Below are 18,515 nucleotides of genomic sequence, written 5' to 3' on the forward strand. Positions count from 1 at the left end.
ATTTATCTATTTTTTCTTTTGTTCCTTGTGCTCTTAATATATTTACGACTCCATTGCTCCAACGTCATGAAGATTTACCCCTGTGTTCCTTCTAAGAGTTGTATAGTTTTTAATCTTATGTTTAGGTCACTGATCCATTGAGTTCTTTTTTATGTGGTGTGGGTAGGGATCCAACTTCATTCTCTCGCATGTGGAAATCAAGTTGACAGAGCAACAATGGGTGACGAGACAATTCTTTCTCCACTGAGTGCACTTTGTGCCCTTGTCAAAAATCAACTGTACATAGATGTATCAGACTTTATTTATCCTACTTCTTCAATCTGAGGATTCAAATACTGCTTTGAATAATTTCATCCTCTTTTTTCCTCCCTGAAGTCCATTAGGCCTATTAGTGCTACTGGACTTCTAAATGTGTTTATCCATGTTTCTTCATTTTTTTTCTTTTTTCTTTTTTTTAAATATATTTATTGATTATGCTTACAGTTGTCCCATTTTCCCCCTTCTCTCCCCTCCCCCTGTCCCCCCTCCCACCCACATTTCCCCCCTTTAGTTCATGTCCATGTGTCATACTTATGAGTTCTTTAGTTTCTACATTTCCCGTACTATTCTTGCCCTCCCCCTATCTATTTTCAACCTACATTCTATGCTACTTATTCTCTATATCTTTTTCCCCTCTCTCCTCCTCCCACCCCCCTGCTGAACCCTCCACGTGCCTTCCATTTCTGTGGTTCTGTTCCTGTTCTAATTGTTTACTTAGTTTCTATTGGTTTTGCTTTAGGTGTGGTTGTTAATATTTGTGAGTTTGCTGTCCTTTTACTATACATGTTTTTCTTTATCTTCTTTTCTTAGATAAGTCCCTTTAGCATTTCATAAAATAAGGGCTTGGTGATGATGAACTCCTTTAACTTGACCTTATCTGAGAAGCACTTTATCTGCCCTTCCATTCTAAATGAGAGCTTTGCTGGATAGAGCAATCTGGGATATAGGTCCTTGTCTTTCATGACTTGGAATATTTCTTTCCAGCCCCTTCTTGCCTGTAAGGTCTCTTTTGAGAAATCAGCTGACAGTCTGATGGGAACTCCTTTGTAGGTGACTGTCCCCTATCTCTTGCTGCTTCTAGGATTCTCTCCTTTGTTTTTACCTTGGCTAATGTAATTATGATGTGCCTTGGTGTGTTTCTTCTTGGGTCCAACTTCTTTGGGGCTCTCTGAGCTTCTTGGATTTCTTGGAAGACTGTTCCCTTTGCCAGATTGGGGAAGTTCTCCTTTATTATTTGTTCAAATACGTGCTCAATCTGTCGCTTTTCCCCTTCCGATTCTGGTACCCTATAATTCGGATATTGGAACGTTTAAAGGTGTCTTGGATGCTCTTAATCTTTTCCTCAATTTTTTGAATTCTTATTTCATCATGCTTTCCTGCTTGGTTGATTCTATCTTCCTTCTGGTCCACCGTATTGTTTTGAGACTCATATTCCTTCCTTTCACTATTGGCTCTCCTCCACGTGTCTTCCCGCATCTCTTTTATGGTAATCTGCATTCTTTCATCTAAATTTCGTTCAAAATCCACCAGTTCCTTGAGCTTTCTGATCACCAGTGTTTTGAACTGCGCATCTGATAGATTGGCTAGTTCTTGGTCGCTCAAAAGGATGAGTCCTGGGGGACTGATCTGCTCTGTTGAAAACATATTTTTTTCCCCTATCTCTTTTTTTTTTTTTTCAGTCTGGTTGCTCTTGTTACGGTGGGGGGCGGAGCCTTAGGTGCTCACTGGGGCTGGGCACCCCAGTCGCTAGATTGTGACGTTATATGTGGGTGGTGGGGTGGGGTGGGGTGGGGGCGGGAGCGGATGGGAGAAAACAATGGCGATAGTTCCGTTCTCCTGGACTCAGACCCTTGTCTGGGCTTCTGGGCTGTGAGTTCTGCCCTGGTCCACAATCGCTACCCCTCTGGGTCTGCCAGCCGCAGCTTGTGTACTCAGGGATCACCGCTGCCTTCTTGCGCCCCCGGATGGCTTTTGCGCCGATTTTGTGCCAAACCTTCCCCCGACCTCTGCACGCCACCGACCTGAGCCAGCCCGTGCCCGCCCGGCTCGTCTTCTCCTACCAGTCTGGATGAACGCATCTACTTCAACTTCTTGGCTGCTCGACTTCCATTCAGATAAATCCTCTGCTGGATCTGGGTGTTATTCTGATAGTAAATTATTGTTGTAAATTATTGTTTTTCTAATCTTGGTTGTACGAGGAGGTACGGTGCGTCCACCTATTCCTCCATCTTTTTTCATATTTTTTCATCACCTTGTGCTACATTCTGGGTAACTGTATCAAATCTATCTTCCAGTTACCAATTTCTTTTCAGCTAGGTCTAATCCACTAAATTCAATTTTAATAACTATATTTTTCACTTTCAGAAACTGAGATTTGATTCTTTGTGAACCTACCTATTCCTTTTTTTCACTGTCCTTTTTCCTTATGGTTTGAGTTCATTTTTTAATGTCTTCAATTAATTTATATGTACATTTTATAGTCTCCTTTATAGTCTAAGTTTCAAGATTTTAAAGTGCTAATCCTCGTGTTGTCTTTTATTGTATAATCCTTTATTGTATCTGCTAATCATTTCCACATATGGTTTATAACTTACAAAAAATTTAAGTTCATCTTCACTGAAGCTCAATTTTTCTGGGGGAATTTCATGCATTCTGGATTGTGGAATGGTTTTTTACATTTGCTTCTAAAATGTACCTCAGGTATATTAGGGGCCCAAGACCTACTGTATATTAATTTGAGGATTCTCACACCATGCAGTTTATTCTTTAACATATAAAGTCCAAATCCATAGCTTCATTTTTTTTTTCTCTTGGGAGACTCTTTTTTTAACCCAGGGTCTGAATAGAGAGAAGATTTTTAAAAATTTTTTATTTTTTCTCTTTTCTTTTCCTTCTAGTTCTCTATTTCACTGATTGTAAAGCCCACAAAGGTTGTAGTTCTATGCTGGGTTCTCAGTTCTAATTACCTGCTTTTTATGAGTCCAGGACTTTGAAAATGGATGTTAAAACCAAAGGCTCTAGCTCACAAACCCTCTCCCTCTCACGCTGCCCCATCAGATGGCACGATTCCTTCCTTGCTTTCTCAACTTCTGGTAACTGGAGAGTTCTGTCTCACTGAACACTTGGCTGTGCTTTAAGAGCAAAAGTTTGAAAATGTAGTCAGTGATTCTAAATAGGGTATTGGGAGTATTTCTATGTTAGCTTACTCCACATTCTGCCAGAATCAGAGGACCCTAATATTTTCTAAGTAAACTGTTTTTTGAAAATTTATTGATTTTAGTATATCTTACAAGTAGCCAAAACTACTCCAATTTCCTATCATTTGAAACTTTTTTTTTTTGGTTGATTCTCTTGGGTTTTTCAGCTAGACATCATATGCAGAAACAAACACAACAAATGTATTCCATTCCCCACATTTACAGTTTTTTATTCATTTTCTTATGTAGAGGTGATTCTAAACGTGTTAAATAATAGCAGTGTTTGAGAGCAACCCCATCTTCCCCTCAAATTCGATGTAAATGTTTCATAATTATGCATGATTCTGGGATAGTTTTTCAATCATTTAAGTAATATATTATGCTATTCCTATTTTTTTTTAATCCTCACTCAAGGCCATACTTATTGATTTTAAAGAGAGAACAAGGGAGGGAGAAATAGAGGGAGAGAAACATCAATGTTAGAGAGAAACATTGATCAGTTGCCTCTCATATGCACCCTGACCGGAAACTGAACCTACAACCTAGGTATGTGCCCTGACCGGGAATCAAACCTGTGAACCTCTTGTTTATGGGACAATGTTCCAACCAACTGAACCACACCAGCCAGGGCTGCTATTCCTATTTTGCTAAGATAATTTATTGCGATTGCATAATAAATATTTTTAACATTTTTTATTGAGGTGTAATTCACATTATATTAAATTAGCCATTTTAAAGTAAATAATTCAGTGGCATTTAGTACATTCACAATGCTATGCAATCAGTATCTTTATCTAATTCCAAAACTTTTTTCACACCAAAAGGGAATGGGAAGCATTTCCTTTAAGCATTCCCATTGAGCATTTGCCTCCCATTGCCCCTTCCCACATCCTCTAGCAACCAATAACCTGCACTGTCTTTATGGACTTACCTTTTCAGAATATTTCATATAAATGGAATCATACGATATGTGACTCTTTGTATTTGGCATATTTCACTTAGCATACTGTTTTTCAGTTTCACTACATTGTGGTGTGTATAAATACTTGACTGCTTTTTATAGCTGAGTAATATTCCTTGCAGTTTATCCATTTTTCAATTGAGGGACACATTTCAATTTGGCCTGTTTCCATCTTTTGGCTATTATGAATAGTGGTGCTATAAACATGAGTGTGTATATATTTATTTGAGTACCTGTTTCTTATTCTCTGGGGTATACACCCAATGGAATTGCTGAGTTATATGGTAATTTCATGTTTAGCTTTCTGAGAAACCACCAAATTGTTTTCCACTGAATGATTTTACATTCCCATCAACAATGTATAAGGTTCACAGTTTCTTCAAATCCTTGTCAACACTTATTATTTTCTATTTTTGTTTTTCAAATATAGCCATTCAAGTGGGTGTGATATATTATTTCACTGTGGTTTTGATATGCATTTCCCTGATAACTAATGACATTAAGTATCTTATTGGTCATTTGTATATCTTTGGAGAAATTTCTATTCAAGCCCTTGCCCATTTTTCAATCAGGTTCTTTTATATTCAGGATACTAGAATCTTATCAGTACATGATTTCCAAATGTTTACTCCCATTCTGTAGTTGTCTTTTCACTTCTGTGAAAATACCCTTTGATGCACAGAAGGTTTTTTTTGGCATATTTAATTTTAAGGAAGTCCAGTTTATCTATTTTTCTTTTGTTGCTCATGCTTTTGGTATCATATACAAAAATCTATTGCCAGATTCAAGTTCATGAAGATTTACCCCTATGTTTTCTTCTAAGAAGTTATGCTAATTTTTACTTTTATTTACATTGTTGATCCATTTTGAGTTAATTTTTATATAGGGTGTGAGGTGTGGGGGTCTAAGTTCTTTTTTTCCCACATGAATATCCAGTTTTCCCATCACATTTGTTGATGAGACTATTCTTTCCCCATTGAATGGCCTTGGTACTCTTGTCAAAAATCAATTGGCCATAGATGCATAGGTTTACTTCTATACTCTCAATGCTATTCCATTATTCTATATATATCATTCTTATGCCAGAATGGCAATGTTTTGATTACTATAGCTTTGTATCAAGTTCTGAAATCAAGAAATGTTGAGTCCTTCAACTTTGCTTCTGCTGCAATAATTTTCTTATTAGGCCCATCAATGTGATGAACTATATATCAAATTACCTAATACAGAATCATTTGTGGAGCCCTGACTGGTGTGGCTCAGTAGATTGAGCATCGGCCTGTGATCTAAAGAGTCACTGGTTCGATTCCCAGTCAGGGCACATGCCTGGGTTCCAGACCAGATCCCCCAGTGGGGGGTGCGCAAGAGGCAACCATACATTGCTGTTTCTCTTCTTCCCTTTCTCCCTTACTTTCCCTCTCTGAAGATGAATAAAAGTCTTAAAAAAAAAAACCATTTGTGGATTTTTGGAGTTAAACCCTACTATGGTTTAACTTTTTAGATGCCATTTGCTCTATTTTTCTGCTGACTTTTTCATCTATATTTCTAAGTGGAGTTGGTCTACGATTTTTCTTTTTGTTTTTATGTCATCTTTATTAGGTAGTTTTATCAGAATTTTGTTCATACTGTAACAAAATCTGAAAACCATTCTTTTTCCCCCCTTCTACATGCTCTGGTATAAATAGCATAAGAGTTATTCTTCAAGATTTTGAAAGGAGTGACCTGTAAAACCATCTATATTCAGTTTTGGGGGGGAAATAGTTTTGGAGTTTTAAAAACTACTTCACAGCTAGGGGCCTATTCAACTTTTCTTTTTCTACTTTAGCTAAGTTTAACAATATATATTTTTGTAGAACACTCTTAGTTAATCTAAATTTTCATATTATCAGCATAAATATACAGTATTCACACAACTTGGGTCTGTAACTGGGTCTTGCCACTTTCTTACCTCTAGTATTACATATTTATTTTCTTTCTTTTTTATTTAGTAAGGCTCATTTCTAGTACTACCGCCAAGTCATTTAATCTCTCTTTCTATTTTATGAAATAAAAAAATGAAAAAGTAGTTTTATGATCTCTGAGTTGCCTTTAGGTGCTGAGAAATGAATACAGGTTTTAAAGCGTCTCCAAGGGATTTTATTCTATCATCTTGATCATTCAACTGGTCACAAATGGGTATTTATGCCAACAAAAAGGGGGTGGACATGGTGTAAAGAGAACAGAAATACCTCCCATGTGGACTGACTCTTTGCTTCATAATCCATTTTAGAAACGTGGAGCTGGGAATCAGTGCTGTGTCTTATTAGACTCTGAGAAAAACATGCCCATTGAGATAGACATTATTAAAGAGGTCTCTTTTCTTCTCCGAGACACTATCTCTCTGAAGAATTGCAGCTGATTTATGCTTTAATGGCTAAAATATTTGACACTGGGACTTCTTTTGTCCGCATGTCTTTTCCAAACTCCCTCTGGGTAAGGGACTTTATTCACAAAAATGTGCTTTAGAAAAACTATTATGTGGAATTTCATTCTTGAATGAATTAAGTCATTTTTCCTTTTCTTGAAAAAAGTATTTAAAAAGTATATTTTACCCATTTTGGTAATGTTATCCATGAGAAGAAATGCAGAGCTCTTTCGTGAGACACTGTACAGTAAGCAATTCTCAACTTTAACAAAGCAGCATAATTCACAATTATTAGTTTATAAGAAGCTATAAGACATTATCACATATGCATGGCCTGCTTTATATAGCAAATACAAGATGCAAATATGCTAAACATGGTATCAAAACTTGTTTGGGGCCTTTACTCAAAGAGAAGTTGTAAAATCAAATTAAAGTGGGCTATTCTTTAAATATAAATTTGGAGTACGATTACATTTAAACAAGTCACATAACCTAAGCATATGTATTAAATCAAATCACATTAAGTTTAAAGCTAAAAATAAAGAGGTCCAAAACCTTCATCTCTCAGATATGACACTGGGTGTCAAAAAACTTAAGTAATTTAAACAAAGTCACATAACTAATATAGCAACAAAACCAGGAACAGAATTCCAATCTTTTAATTTCTAGCTCTATCTTCTTTCAATTATCTCACATTACTTATGCAACTCTCCTATTTAAGTAAGGGTTCACAGTTTACTGCTCTTATATACATTAAGTTCATGTTATTCTCCTTTTAAAAAAGGTGGCTGAGAGGCCCTGGTCAGGTTGCCCAGTTGGTAACAGTGTTGTCCCAATATGCCAAGGTTGTGGGTTTGATCCCCGATCAAGGCACATACAAGAATCAATCAATGAATGCATAAATAAGTGGAACAACAAATTGATGTCTTTTTTCCTCACCCCCTTGCTCTCTCTCTCCCAAATCAATAATAAAAATTAAAAAGGTGGCTACTCAAATAGAGTCATTCATTTTGGTAATGTTGCTTATGGCTGAAGTGGGGCCTGATCTTTCTCATAGCTCAATATTTCTTTCATAAATGAATTATACTGGTTTTTCCTAGTTAAACTATACCACTGCTAACCAAACAGTAGATAAAGGGAATTTTCCTTCATAGGAACATTATAACTGGTAAAGGAAGAAGGGATAACAGAACTGGATTATCACCATTTTGCAACCCTTAATGAATTAATGATTGCTGTTATCACAAGGTAGATAAATAGCTATTGTGTGCCTTTTGATAACAGCCCGTGCCACCAATAAAGTATTCCTGAGGAAAAAAAATCAAAGCTAAATCTGATCAAGCCTATATAGAAAACTACCAATTTATAAGAAGCACAGGAAACAAAAGAAACATGTCAAAACAGAGTAAATTTCTGGCACTTTCAGTTTGCTGAGGAGTGCGGAAGTACAGTTAAGGACATACCACAGGGATAGGCTCTCGCAAACACCACGGTTCTCAGAACATGGGACAAGGATGCCCTGTGGTGGACGTACGCCAGCAGTAGATAGAGCCCTGTCAGAACTGTAATCCAGCCTCAATTCTGTTAATATAAAACCTGACAAGGATGTTGTAAGACTGTAGACCAACATGCCTCAAAAACACAGATGTAAAATTTCTGACCAAAATACTGGCAAACAGAATTCAGCATATACTAATAGTCTCAACTTGATCATGATGGCCACTGAACAATGGAGTTTATTCCATGAGCGTAAGGTTAGTTGACTATTCAAAAATCCCAGTGAGTGTAATTTACTACCTAAAAAAATTAAAGATAAAATGATATAATCATCTTAATAGGTACAGAAGACTTTTGATAATATTTAATTTCCATTCATAATTTTAGAATTATTTTCAATCATGAATAGAAAGAAACTTGTTTAATCTGATAAATTGTGGTAAGATCAGAAATAAAGCACGGATTCTTGTTATCACCATTCTACCCACTATTGATTACCAGACTGACCAGTGCAGTAGGGAAACAAAAAGAAATTAAAAGCACAAGGACTGGAATTTAAGAACTATAACTCTAGTTTCATAGATTATATAATTCTATTAGAAAATTCAAAAGAACATACAAATAATAAACGAATTTAGCAAAGTCACTAGATATAATTTCAACATACAAAAGTCCGTTGTAGCCCTGACCGGTGTGGCTCAGTTTGTAAGGCAGTTTGTTTTGCAAAGCAGAAGGTCACTGGTTTAATTCCCATCAAGGCACATGCCTGGGCTGTGGGTTTAGCCCCCAGTTGGGCCCATAGGAGAGGCAACCAACTGAGGTTTCTTTCCCTCTCTTGAAAAATAAATAAATAAAATCTTTAAAATAAAAAAGCTCGATTGTATCCTTTTCACAATATATACAAATACTGAATCATTAGCTGTACAGGTGAACTAAAATAACATTGTATGTCAACTATATACCAATTTTTTAAAGGTCAATTGTATATTTCAACATACAAAAATCAATTGTAGCCCTGACTGGTACGGCACAGTGGTTTAGGCCGCTCCCCACGAACAGAAAGATCACTGGCTCGATTCCTGGCCAGGGCACATGCCTGGGTTGCAGGCCAGGTCTGCAGTTGGGAGGCGTGTGAGAGGCAGTCCATCAATGTTTCTCTCACACATCGATGTTTATGTGCCACTTTCTCCCTCCCTTCCCCGTTTCTCTAAAAATAAATAAATAAAGTCTTTTTAAAAATTCAATTGTATTTCCATGAGAGTCATATGCAGAGAAAATGAAATTTTTAAAAAGATATCATTTATAACAGAATCAGAACTGAATGCTTGATATCATTCTTCATTCACAATCCTCTCTTCTACCAACAACCTTCCCTAAAATAATATATGGCAACTCTACCCTTTCAGTCACTCAGTTCAAAACCTCAGTGCCATTCTTGACTTCACTTTCTCTTCGTGACACTTTGTGACCTTCCTTGCTCGGCACAACAGTGAGTGATCCTTTGATACAGTCTAACTCATATACCTATCACTCTTCTGCTCAAACTCTCCAATGGCTTCCCGTTTCACTTCAAATAGAATAGTCTGGAAAGCCCTACACCAGGGGTTTTTCAAAGGAAGGCATTTGAAAATGTATGGGGGACATTTTTTTGGTAACAATGACCAGAAAAATTATGTATAGGTAATTGGCAAGGAGCCATAGTTGACAAATTTCTTGCTACCTATATGACATTTGAATAGATTAAATGTCCTACAGGACATTCATTTAGAATAGATTAAAAACTTACTTGCAGTTATTTTGGAGTAGACTCTAACTCCATTTTACATGTAACACAACCAGTGTATTATTTTGTACAATGCAGTTGCTGTGACAGTCAAGGGAAGATTGTACTTTGATAAGAATTTACCGAAAGTTGTTTACCATTTCAAAAAATGACATCACAAAGCAAAGTCCTCTGTGGTGTATGAATTACCATGTGCACGTATCAGTCTACATTTGCAGCTACCTCACCCACAGTGATTCTGTGTAAATGTGTACTCTTCAGGTCTTCTAGTGTATTGTTACATTCAAGCATTTACACGGCTGGTGGTGATTTCATTAAATTTTCTTGTTTCTTCTTTATATGTTTATTAATGTAAGCATAAATAGGTTATACTATGCAAACATTTTATTTAGAAGATATCTGTAGTAAAAAGGCAGGCGATCGGTCTGACAGTACTGACAAGTACTGAACTACATTATCAGGCACCATGCTAGCTCCCCTGACCTCCCCTTCACTGCACCATCTACTCCAAACACACGGCTCCTTGCTGGGCATCCGATGCCAGGCACTCTCCTGCTCCAGAGCCTCTGCGCTTGCTGTCCTACAGTTCGCTTCCTCAGATACCTGAATGCTTCCTTCTTACTTTATTTGCTCAGAAGTAACTTTTCCAGGGAGGGCTCCCCTGACCATCTTATTTGAAATTTCAGGCACCCCTCCCATGCACTCCCTTCACAGCTAATTCCCTTTTGATGTACAGGAACGTTATTTTTATACACACACACACACACACACACACACATACTTATATATAATATATATATATTTATTCATTGTTAACACCCACTGGAAGGTATGCACTGTGCAGGAATTTGTCTGTTTTGTTCCCTGAATTCCCAGTGCCTAGGGCACTGCTTGGCACACAGCAGGTACTCAGTGAGTATCTTTAGAATACATCAATGAAGTACTTACTGGACTTATGGTGAAGAAAAATGTAGCACATTACGTAGTTCTACATGAAGCAATAACACAACTCACAATAATGAAAACTTTTATGATAAACTCAAGATAAAAAGGGAGCTAAATTCTGGCTATAAGATAGATTGAAAATGTTATTGAACCTATACATTACAAAGAAAAATATAGCTAATATCAGTTTGAAGGTGGGAGAGTAAGGTGTTTGAGTATTTTTATCTTACATTGTAAGGAATCAAGATATACCATCTAAAATTAATAGAACAATAATTTTTATGAGTATAAAAACAGAAAAACTAAAATAATCTAATTCCAAAAGTCTGGGTAAAGAAGGGGCAAACAGAAGATGGAAGGCTAGGATATGTAGGTTAAATCACCCCTTCTTACAGTGGAGGATAAATATGGGTAAATTAAGAAAAGGCCGTAAAACCGTATTACCTAATTAAGTTAAAAATATTACCAATGGTAGAAACAGAAATAAAAATGGTTTAAAAGTGATACTAGGGAGTGGAATTAGGGGCAGAAAAGATTTTTTTTTTTAACCATAAGGATATATTACTTGATTAAAAAATTTAAGTTTAAATTATAGTCAACATTTTTAATAAACTAACTTTTATTAAAAGTTACTTATATTCCATATCATGGTATAAAATTATAATATAGTGCTTAAGAACATAACCTTCTAAATCTAGACAAGTGGAGTTCAAGTCCTGGCTTTAAAATAATCAGGTTATTACTAATAATTCCCTAACAATATCTGTAACAGAAATCTTACTTCATACAATGCCACAAAGAAGTTTTTAAAGAGTTACTGGTTAGAGTTGAAACTTCTTTGCAAAATATACAGCAAATCATGAGTAACTGAAATGCTCTGGATGAATAAACCATTAACATTTCACAATTTATGTTAAAAAACTTATCTGAAAATTGCTCTGATCCAAAGACATGTTTTTCCAAATTTTTAATGTTTCGACAGAAGAGCAAATTATGATGCAGTTGTCACTGCCAGCACCCTAGCAAACTTAGAAATGAATACAATGTATCTGTTCAGCCAGCTGTCACTTCAGCTGATTTATTCACTGGTACCACACATGATTGAACATTTACTTAAGTTCGGATGGCTACTTGTCACCTAGAGTATTTTCCAAAAAAATTACAGTGTGAGGCAGCATTGAAATGAAACATTATTGTGTATGCAGAAGATTGTCACACTCAGGCAATAAAATTATAAGCTGCAGAAAAAGGTCTCATCTCTTGGGAAAATAGAATTGTTAAGGTAGGGGAGGTTGCCGTGACCAATGCATAAGTCCTCAGACACCAAACATCTACCAAAAGTTTGTAGCTCCTTACTATTCAAGAGAAGGCATTTAAAATTGCAGTCTTAAAATTTCAATTGAGGAAAAAAAAGACATAAGAAATGTAGATTAAAAAACTCCAGTATTCAGGTGGCGTCTAACCAATAAAACAGTAACAGCAGCATTTATTGTGCTGTCGCTGTGTGCTGAGCACTGTTGTGTTTTTCAAATGTACTGTACTAACTTAATTCTCAGAACACTGGTGCACTAGGCAGGCATTAGTCCTCATTTTCCATATGATGAAACTGAGGAACAGAGATGCTAGGTGATTTGCTTAAGAACACACAGTGAACAACTGCAAAGCTCAAATCCAAACTCAGGTAGTCCCGGCTTACAAGTAAGTGTATGCTTTCAGAGAGCTCTAGATGACTCTAAAATTTTATTACAGAGCCACTGAAGAACAGGAAGCAGGTAAGTGACATAAGCATGTTTGTGATTTAGGAAGATCACTATTACAGCACTAAGATAAGAATTTGGAACAGAAACAAAATCAGAAGCAAGACAAATAGTCAAGAGTTCCTGTAATGGTCTAAGAGAGTGGTAAAAAAAGGACCAGAAGGTGATTAAAGCAGTGGCAGTATTTAAAAAAAAACCCTCAAAACAGAGGATATAAACTAAGGAAGAACAGATAAGATACAGAGACTGGCCAACATTGTTAGTTGCCTACGTGACAGCCATTCTTTCAACTGGCTTCCCTGCTGATTTACTATAAATGATACATGTTCACAAGAAATGTCAATAGTACCGAAAGGTCCCCATCCTTCGTTCCATATGTAATTACATATATAGAACGTATATATTTTTTCTTTTTAACTGTAAATACTCATATTATAAATGCTATTCTATATCTTGCCTTTATTTAGTAACAAGCACACTAAAGTCATCTTTCTGTGCAAGCACAGAGAGTGCTCTCTCAGTGTCTCCTATGTCAATGACCACCACCTCTATCAGTGTGGGACCAGACGCTGGGTGCCATCCTGAGTACCAGGCCCCTTTTCACTCCCTAGATCCAGTCCATGTCCAACTCCTATTGCCCTTTGTCTCTTAATCATCCCTCAACTTCATTTCTTTCCATCTCCACAGTCACCACCCCAATCCACCTAGCATTACACCACTCCTCTAGATTACTGTAATAATCTTCCATTAGATCCCTTGCATCCCCTCCACACCACCTCCAACCACACTGCAGCCGGCGTCCCGGCAACTTGGAAAGATGAAAAGGTTCTGGAGATGGATGGTGGTGAGGACTGCACAACAATATGAATGTTATTAATATCACTGTGCTTAGACCTAGAAATGGTTAGAATGATAAATTTTATGTTATGTATATTTTATCACAGTAAAATAAATAATGGTTTCCCTTTACCCTCAACATTCAAAGTCCTTCACGTAGCCTACAAAGCCTGCCTGGTGTCTTTCCAGGCTCATCTCGTACAACTTCATACACTACTGCCTTCCCCTAGCTCCTTGCTGTCCTTCTTTCCTCCCCCGTCGGGGTTTGTGTGCACACACTTCCCATCATGCGGACATGCTCTGGAAATCCATTCCTACACAATCTTCAGATAGCAGGCCAAACTTGATTTTCTCAGGGACCCCTTTCCTGATCCCATAGTCTAGGTCATACTTTGTCACATGCTCTTACAAAACCAGATTCCCTTTTGTTAAAAAGCATTTATCTCAGTTTGTAATATTATTAATGTGAATACCTCATTAGAGTCTATCTCCCACACAAGGAGACTATGAACTCCACAGAGCAAGAACTGTGTGTTTTTTCCTTACCTAGTATGTCTGGTACATAGCGGGTGTTCAAAGAAATTTACCAAATACTCGAATATAGATCTACCTTTTTCTTTTTTAATAGCAGCAAAGAATTCCATTTAACAGGTGCCACAATTTCTTTATCCAATCACAGAGTGATGGGCATTTGTTTCCAGATTTTTGCTTTTATAAACAATGTCAGGGTGACCACTTATGGCAGTATATCTTAAATGTAAAGTAAAATTGCTGGTTGAATGCATTTAAAAAGTGCATTTAAAAGTTTTAACTGATATTTAAAAACTGCCCTCTTAATTATAATTTATACTCTAAAGAACCAGCAGTATATAAGAGTGCTCCTTTCTGCACTTAATTCTCAACTTTCATATTCAAAATGTGCCAACTTCTTAGGGCGGGAGAGGTAGTCAAGAAGAGTGTTAGTTTTTATGTTTGAGAGATATTTTTTTTCTTTTCACATTACACTGAACATTAAAAATTAAAATGTTTATTATTCCTATAAAAGAAGTTTCAGCAAGTGAGTTAAATAAACAAAGCTAAGTGATTAAGAAAATGCTGTTATGGACACTGGAAAAATTTGTGTATTTTCAAAACCATGTATATATTTAACCTGTCGATTCTACAAATCACTTTTCCTGTCATATAGATTTTTTGTTTATTTGTTTCTGAAGCTTTAGTCCATGTTTTAATCAATGACACTGAAGTGGTAAAAAGGAGGAGAAAAATTACAAACATACTCACACAAAAGGTTATAAAAATAGTAAAAAAATTTACATTTTATATTAAGCTAAGTTTTTCCTCAAGAGATTAACATTTTTGGACAAGTTCCCTCTATTTAATGCCCCCCACACTAATATATCATCCACAATGTGCTTATATAATTAGAAGTTGTTTCTTTTCACTAAACAGTATGCGTGTACATTTCTTCCATCTCCTTAAACACTAGGTTGGCCAAAAAGTTCATTAAGTTTTTTCCATACAATGGCTCTAGTAGCACTTAGTTGTTTTTAACTTCATTCAAATGATTCTGTTAGATTGTAGTGTGACAGCTGTCATATGAGTGTGCATTTAAAAAATGTATCAAAGTTGATGAATCTTTGTGCAGCCATTTAAATATTGAAGATGAAAGAATGTGCAACATTTTCAGCATATTATGCTTTATTATTCTAAGAAGGTAAAATGTCACTGAAACGCAAAAATAAGACTTGTGCAGTGTATGGAGAGGGTGCTGTGACTGATCGAATGTGTCCAAAGTGGTTTGTGAAGTTTCTTGGTACTACTGACATTTTGGCCAAATAATTCTTTGCTGTGGGGCTGTATTTTGCATTGGAAGATGTTTAGAAGCACCTCTGGCCTCTACTCACTAGAAGCCAAAAGCGGGAGATAGCTGATGACATACTCAAAATACCCAAATCAATAAAGTTATTGGTGAAAACAAAAACATATCTTTCATTTTACCAAAAAAACTAAAGGGACTTTCTGGCCAACCCAGTATGACCTCTCTTCTCCAGAATCTCAAGGACTAGTAAGAAAAAGCACCTGTACAACACCCACTATGCTCTTAACCTTTGAGCTTCCATTTCCTGTTTTGACAAGTGAAGGAAGGCATTAGTTAAACAACCTCTACATGATTAAAAATTACAAGATTAATGAGAAAATCCCTTTTGAATTAACTCTTCTAAGCTTTTCTAGAACATGCCAGGCCTGTCTTTAAGAAAGCAGACTCTCCCTATTTCTGTCCTTCCTCTTAGTAAGCATATCCCACTGAAATTAATTTGATTCTTGATAATTCAGGATCATTATTCTCATCAGAAGTGGTCTTATTTGTGCTTATTTCAGATTTATACTAGATTACGTACCTTTTCATATATTTAAACCTTGGATTGCCATATGAATAAAAAACTATTATCCAAAATTAAAAATTTTGGTTTAGGGAACTAATGAATAAATGTAATGAATAGGTGTCCCTTTACAGAGCAAATCTCAAAATCTGAAACCAGTACTTCCAGTTTTCTGTTAAGTATCATTGCTCGTTTATTCCCTGAAGGATTTAAGTACCTCCACCAGCTTAAAAGAGGTCTCAGCATTGAGAAAATAATGTGACAAAGCTACATAAAAGAGATACCCTCTTTAAATATAAAGAGAAACCACTCACGCCTTAACCAGTATGACTTAGTTGGCTGGGCATCATGCCACAAAGCAGAAGGTTATCAGTTCGATTCCCAGTTAGGGCACGTGCCTTGGTTGTGGGTTCAGTCCCCTGTCAGGGCACATACGAGATGTTTTTCTCCTTTCCTTTCTCCCTTCCTTTCACTCTCTAAAAATAAATAAAGTCTTAAAATAAATATAAAGAGAAAAATTACTAATTATAACTCATTTTATTACTATTATAGTAGAATACGAAGATACTGGTTTTGGAGGGTTTTCTTTTAACTGTCCTAATTGATGGTACTTCACATAGAAGAGACTGTCTGTTCTCTTCCACACACAGATTTCTAGAAACATGATCTTTTACCTTAACTGGGAAGCTACACTTGCCAGTACGGACCCCTTCTTCATCTGTCTGCCATTGATGTGGACGACTGGCCTCCGGAACATAAACATCTTTCTTTCTCCTAAAACTTTGCCGTAGTTTGTTCATTTTAATTTTTACAACCTGCAGACAGAATTAAAGAAATAGGAAAAAGAAGTTATTACCTTCTCATATATTTAAACTTTGGATTACAATACTAATAAAAAACTAATGTCCCAAAGTAAAGATTTTGGTTTGGGGAAAATAAATAATTAGTATGCTTTCTCTTAGAGTAACCCTGAGCTCCAACAAATCATTTCACATTTTGAAGACAATTATAATATTAGTCTTGTAAAACAACAATAACGTCTTAGGATTTGAAAAGATGCTATTCTGAGAACTTTTAAGCACTTTAATTGTAATAATCCAATGAGCACCCTACTGATCTACCTCTCAAATCTATCCTCACTCCTGACAGTGAAAATTTGTACATGGAGGCCAAATTACAGACTCCATGTATATAACAATGTCTGAAAACTTTCATACTTATTAGGAAAAAGATCATTCTGAAACAATGAAATTTGGGGACCATTTTGGCTTACTACTTGAAGACACTAAGCCAAGCAGGGACTACAATCACCTTTTATAAAAACCTATTTTACAAAAAGGAATAAAATAAAGTTTCCTTTAAACATGCTTAAAGAAGAAAATTTCTACTAGGATAAAATTATTCTAAAAACGAAATTTCTTGCAACCAATGTGACATCAAAATGTACTTTCTGTCTATACTCATTACAGATATGAAAGTAGTCCAATCTCAGCATTAACTCTGTACATTAGTAAGTGTTAAACTACAGTCATTTTTTTGTTTCACTACTGAAAGAGGCACTTCTCTAATGCTTTCAAAGGTGCAGCAGAAATCACAAAACTACAGGGAAGGAAGACCTAACTGATAAACGACAGGACATTCAAGAACCAATGAGTAAACACAATGAGTAAGTGTCCTTTTACAGAGCACATCTCAAAACCCAAAACGACGTCTCCAGTTTTTTGTTAAGTAGCACTGCTCATTCTTTTAAGCACCTCCACCACCAGCCTAAAAGAAATTTTAAGTCGAGGGAATGAGTGACAAAGCTACATAAAGGAAACATCCTTTCTGCCAGGAGTGTTAAATAGCAAGGGATTGCACATTAATTCCCACATGACACCAATTAAAGACTTGAAAATCGAAGTGTGCATTCTGAGGGAAATCATTTTGTATTTTAAAATGCATTAATGCCAGAGCAGAACTATTATCAAATTAGCTACTTTACACAGACAAGTCAATCTTACCACACATCTTCTCAAAAGGTAAAAATCCTAACAGACAAATATGGCAATGGAAAGATCTCTGGATTTTCTAAAAATAAATGTACCATTTCTCAATTCAAAACTGATTCACAGAGCATATTAGGTAGATGCTAAATAAACAAACGACTGGACATCAGGTAGTGCATTCCTCTGCCTTTAAGTAGATCACTCATTCCTAAACTAAGCTAAATGCGAGTCTACCGTAATCGAACAGATTTCCAAAAAGAATTCCATCGCCTTCCTTGATGATACATCCTGTTACTCTTTCATATCACATTTTTAAAATATACACAAATACAAGAAAATGAAAAGCACCTATAAGCCCTTGCTCAAGTTGGCACACTAAGCATTCAGCAAAAAACCATTTGAGTTCTCAATTTCATTCTCTTAGTGAAACAGACTACCCTCCCACCCAGTTAGCTAAGCCAGACACCAGAGAGCGTCCCTGCATCCACCCTTTCTCTGACCAGCAGCTCTACTGATTTTTACCTCCGTAGTGCACCTTTGATTCATTCCCCCACTACCACCACCACAGTACTTCTACTAGCCTTAGACATTTTTGCTTAAATTATTGCAACAGCCTTTTACTTAATGGCCCCTTTGCTTCCAAGAGGGGTCCATTCCAGTCTGTTCTCCTGACTACTGCCAGAGTGCTTTCTAAAACACAGATCTGACTGCAATTACTCTGCTTAA

The 18,515-nt window shown here is 36.3% G+C and overlaps 1 protein-coding gene across 5 annotated transcripts in view; it reads right to left on the reverse strand.

The window, feature by feature from the left end:
• NUMB (NUMB endocytic adaptor protein) overlaps positions 1 to 18,515 on the reverse strand; it is a 135,355-nt gene that overhangs the window by 46,484 nt on the left and 70,356 nt on the right. For all 5 annotated transcript variants that reach the window (XM_028505724.2, XM_028505723.2, XM_028505719.2 and 2 more), the window contains one exon: positions 16,476 to 16,616. The gene's annotated coding sequence lies outside the window, so the exon portion shown is untranslated. The remainder of the gene's footprint in view (positions 1 to 16,475; positions 16,617 to 18,515) is intronic.

Source organism: Phyllostomus discolor, chromosome 1 (genome assembly GCF_004126475.2).
Source record: "Phyllostomus discolor isolate MPI-MPIP mPhyDis1 chromosome 1, mPhyDis1.pri.v3, whole genome shotgun sequence".
In the NCBI taxonomy this organism is placed as follows: Eukaryota; Metazoa; Chordata; class Mammalia; order Chiroptera; family Phyllostomidae; genus Phyllostomus; species Phyllostomus discolor.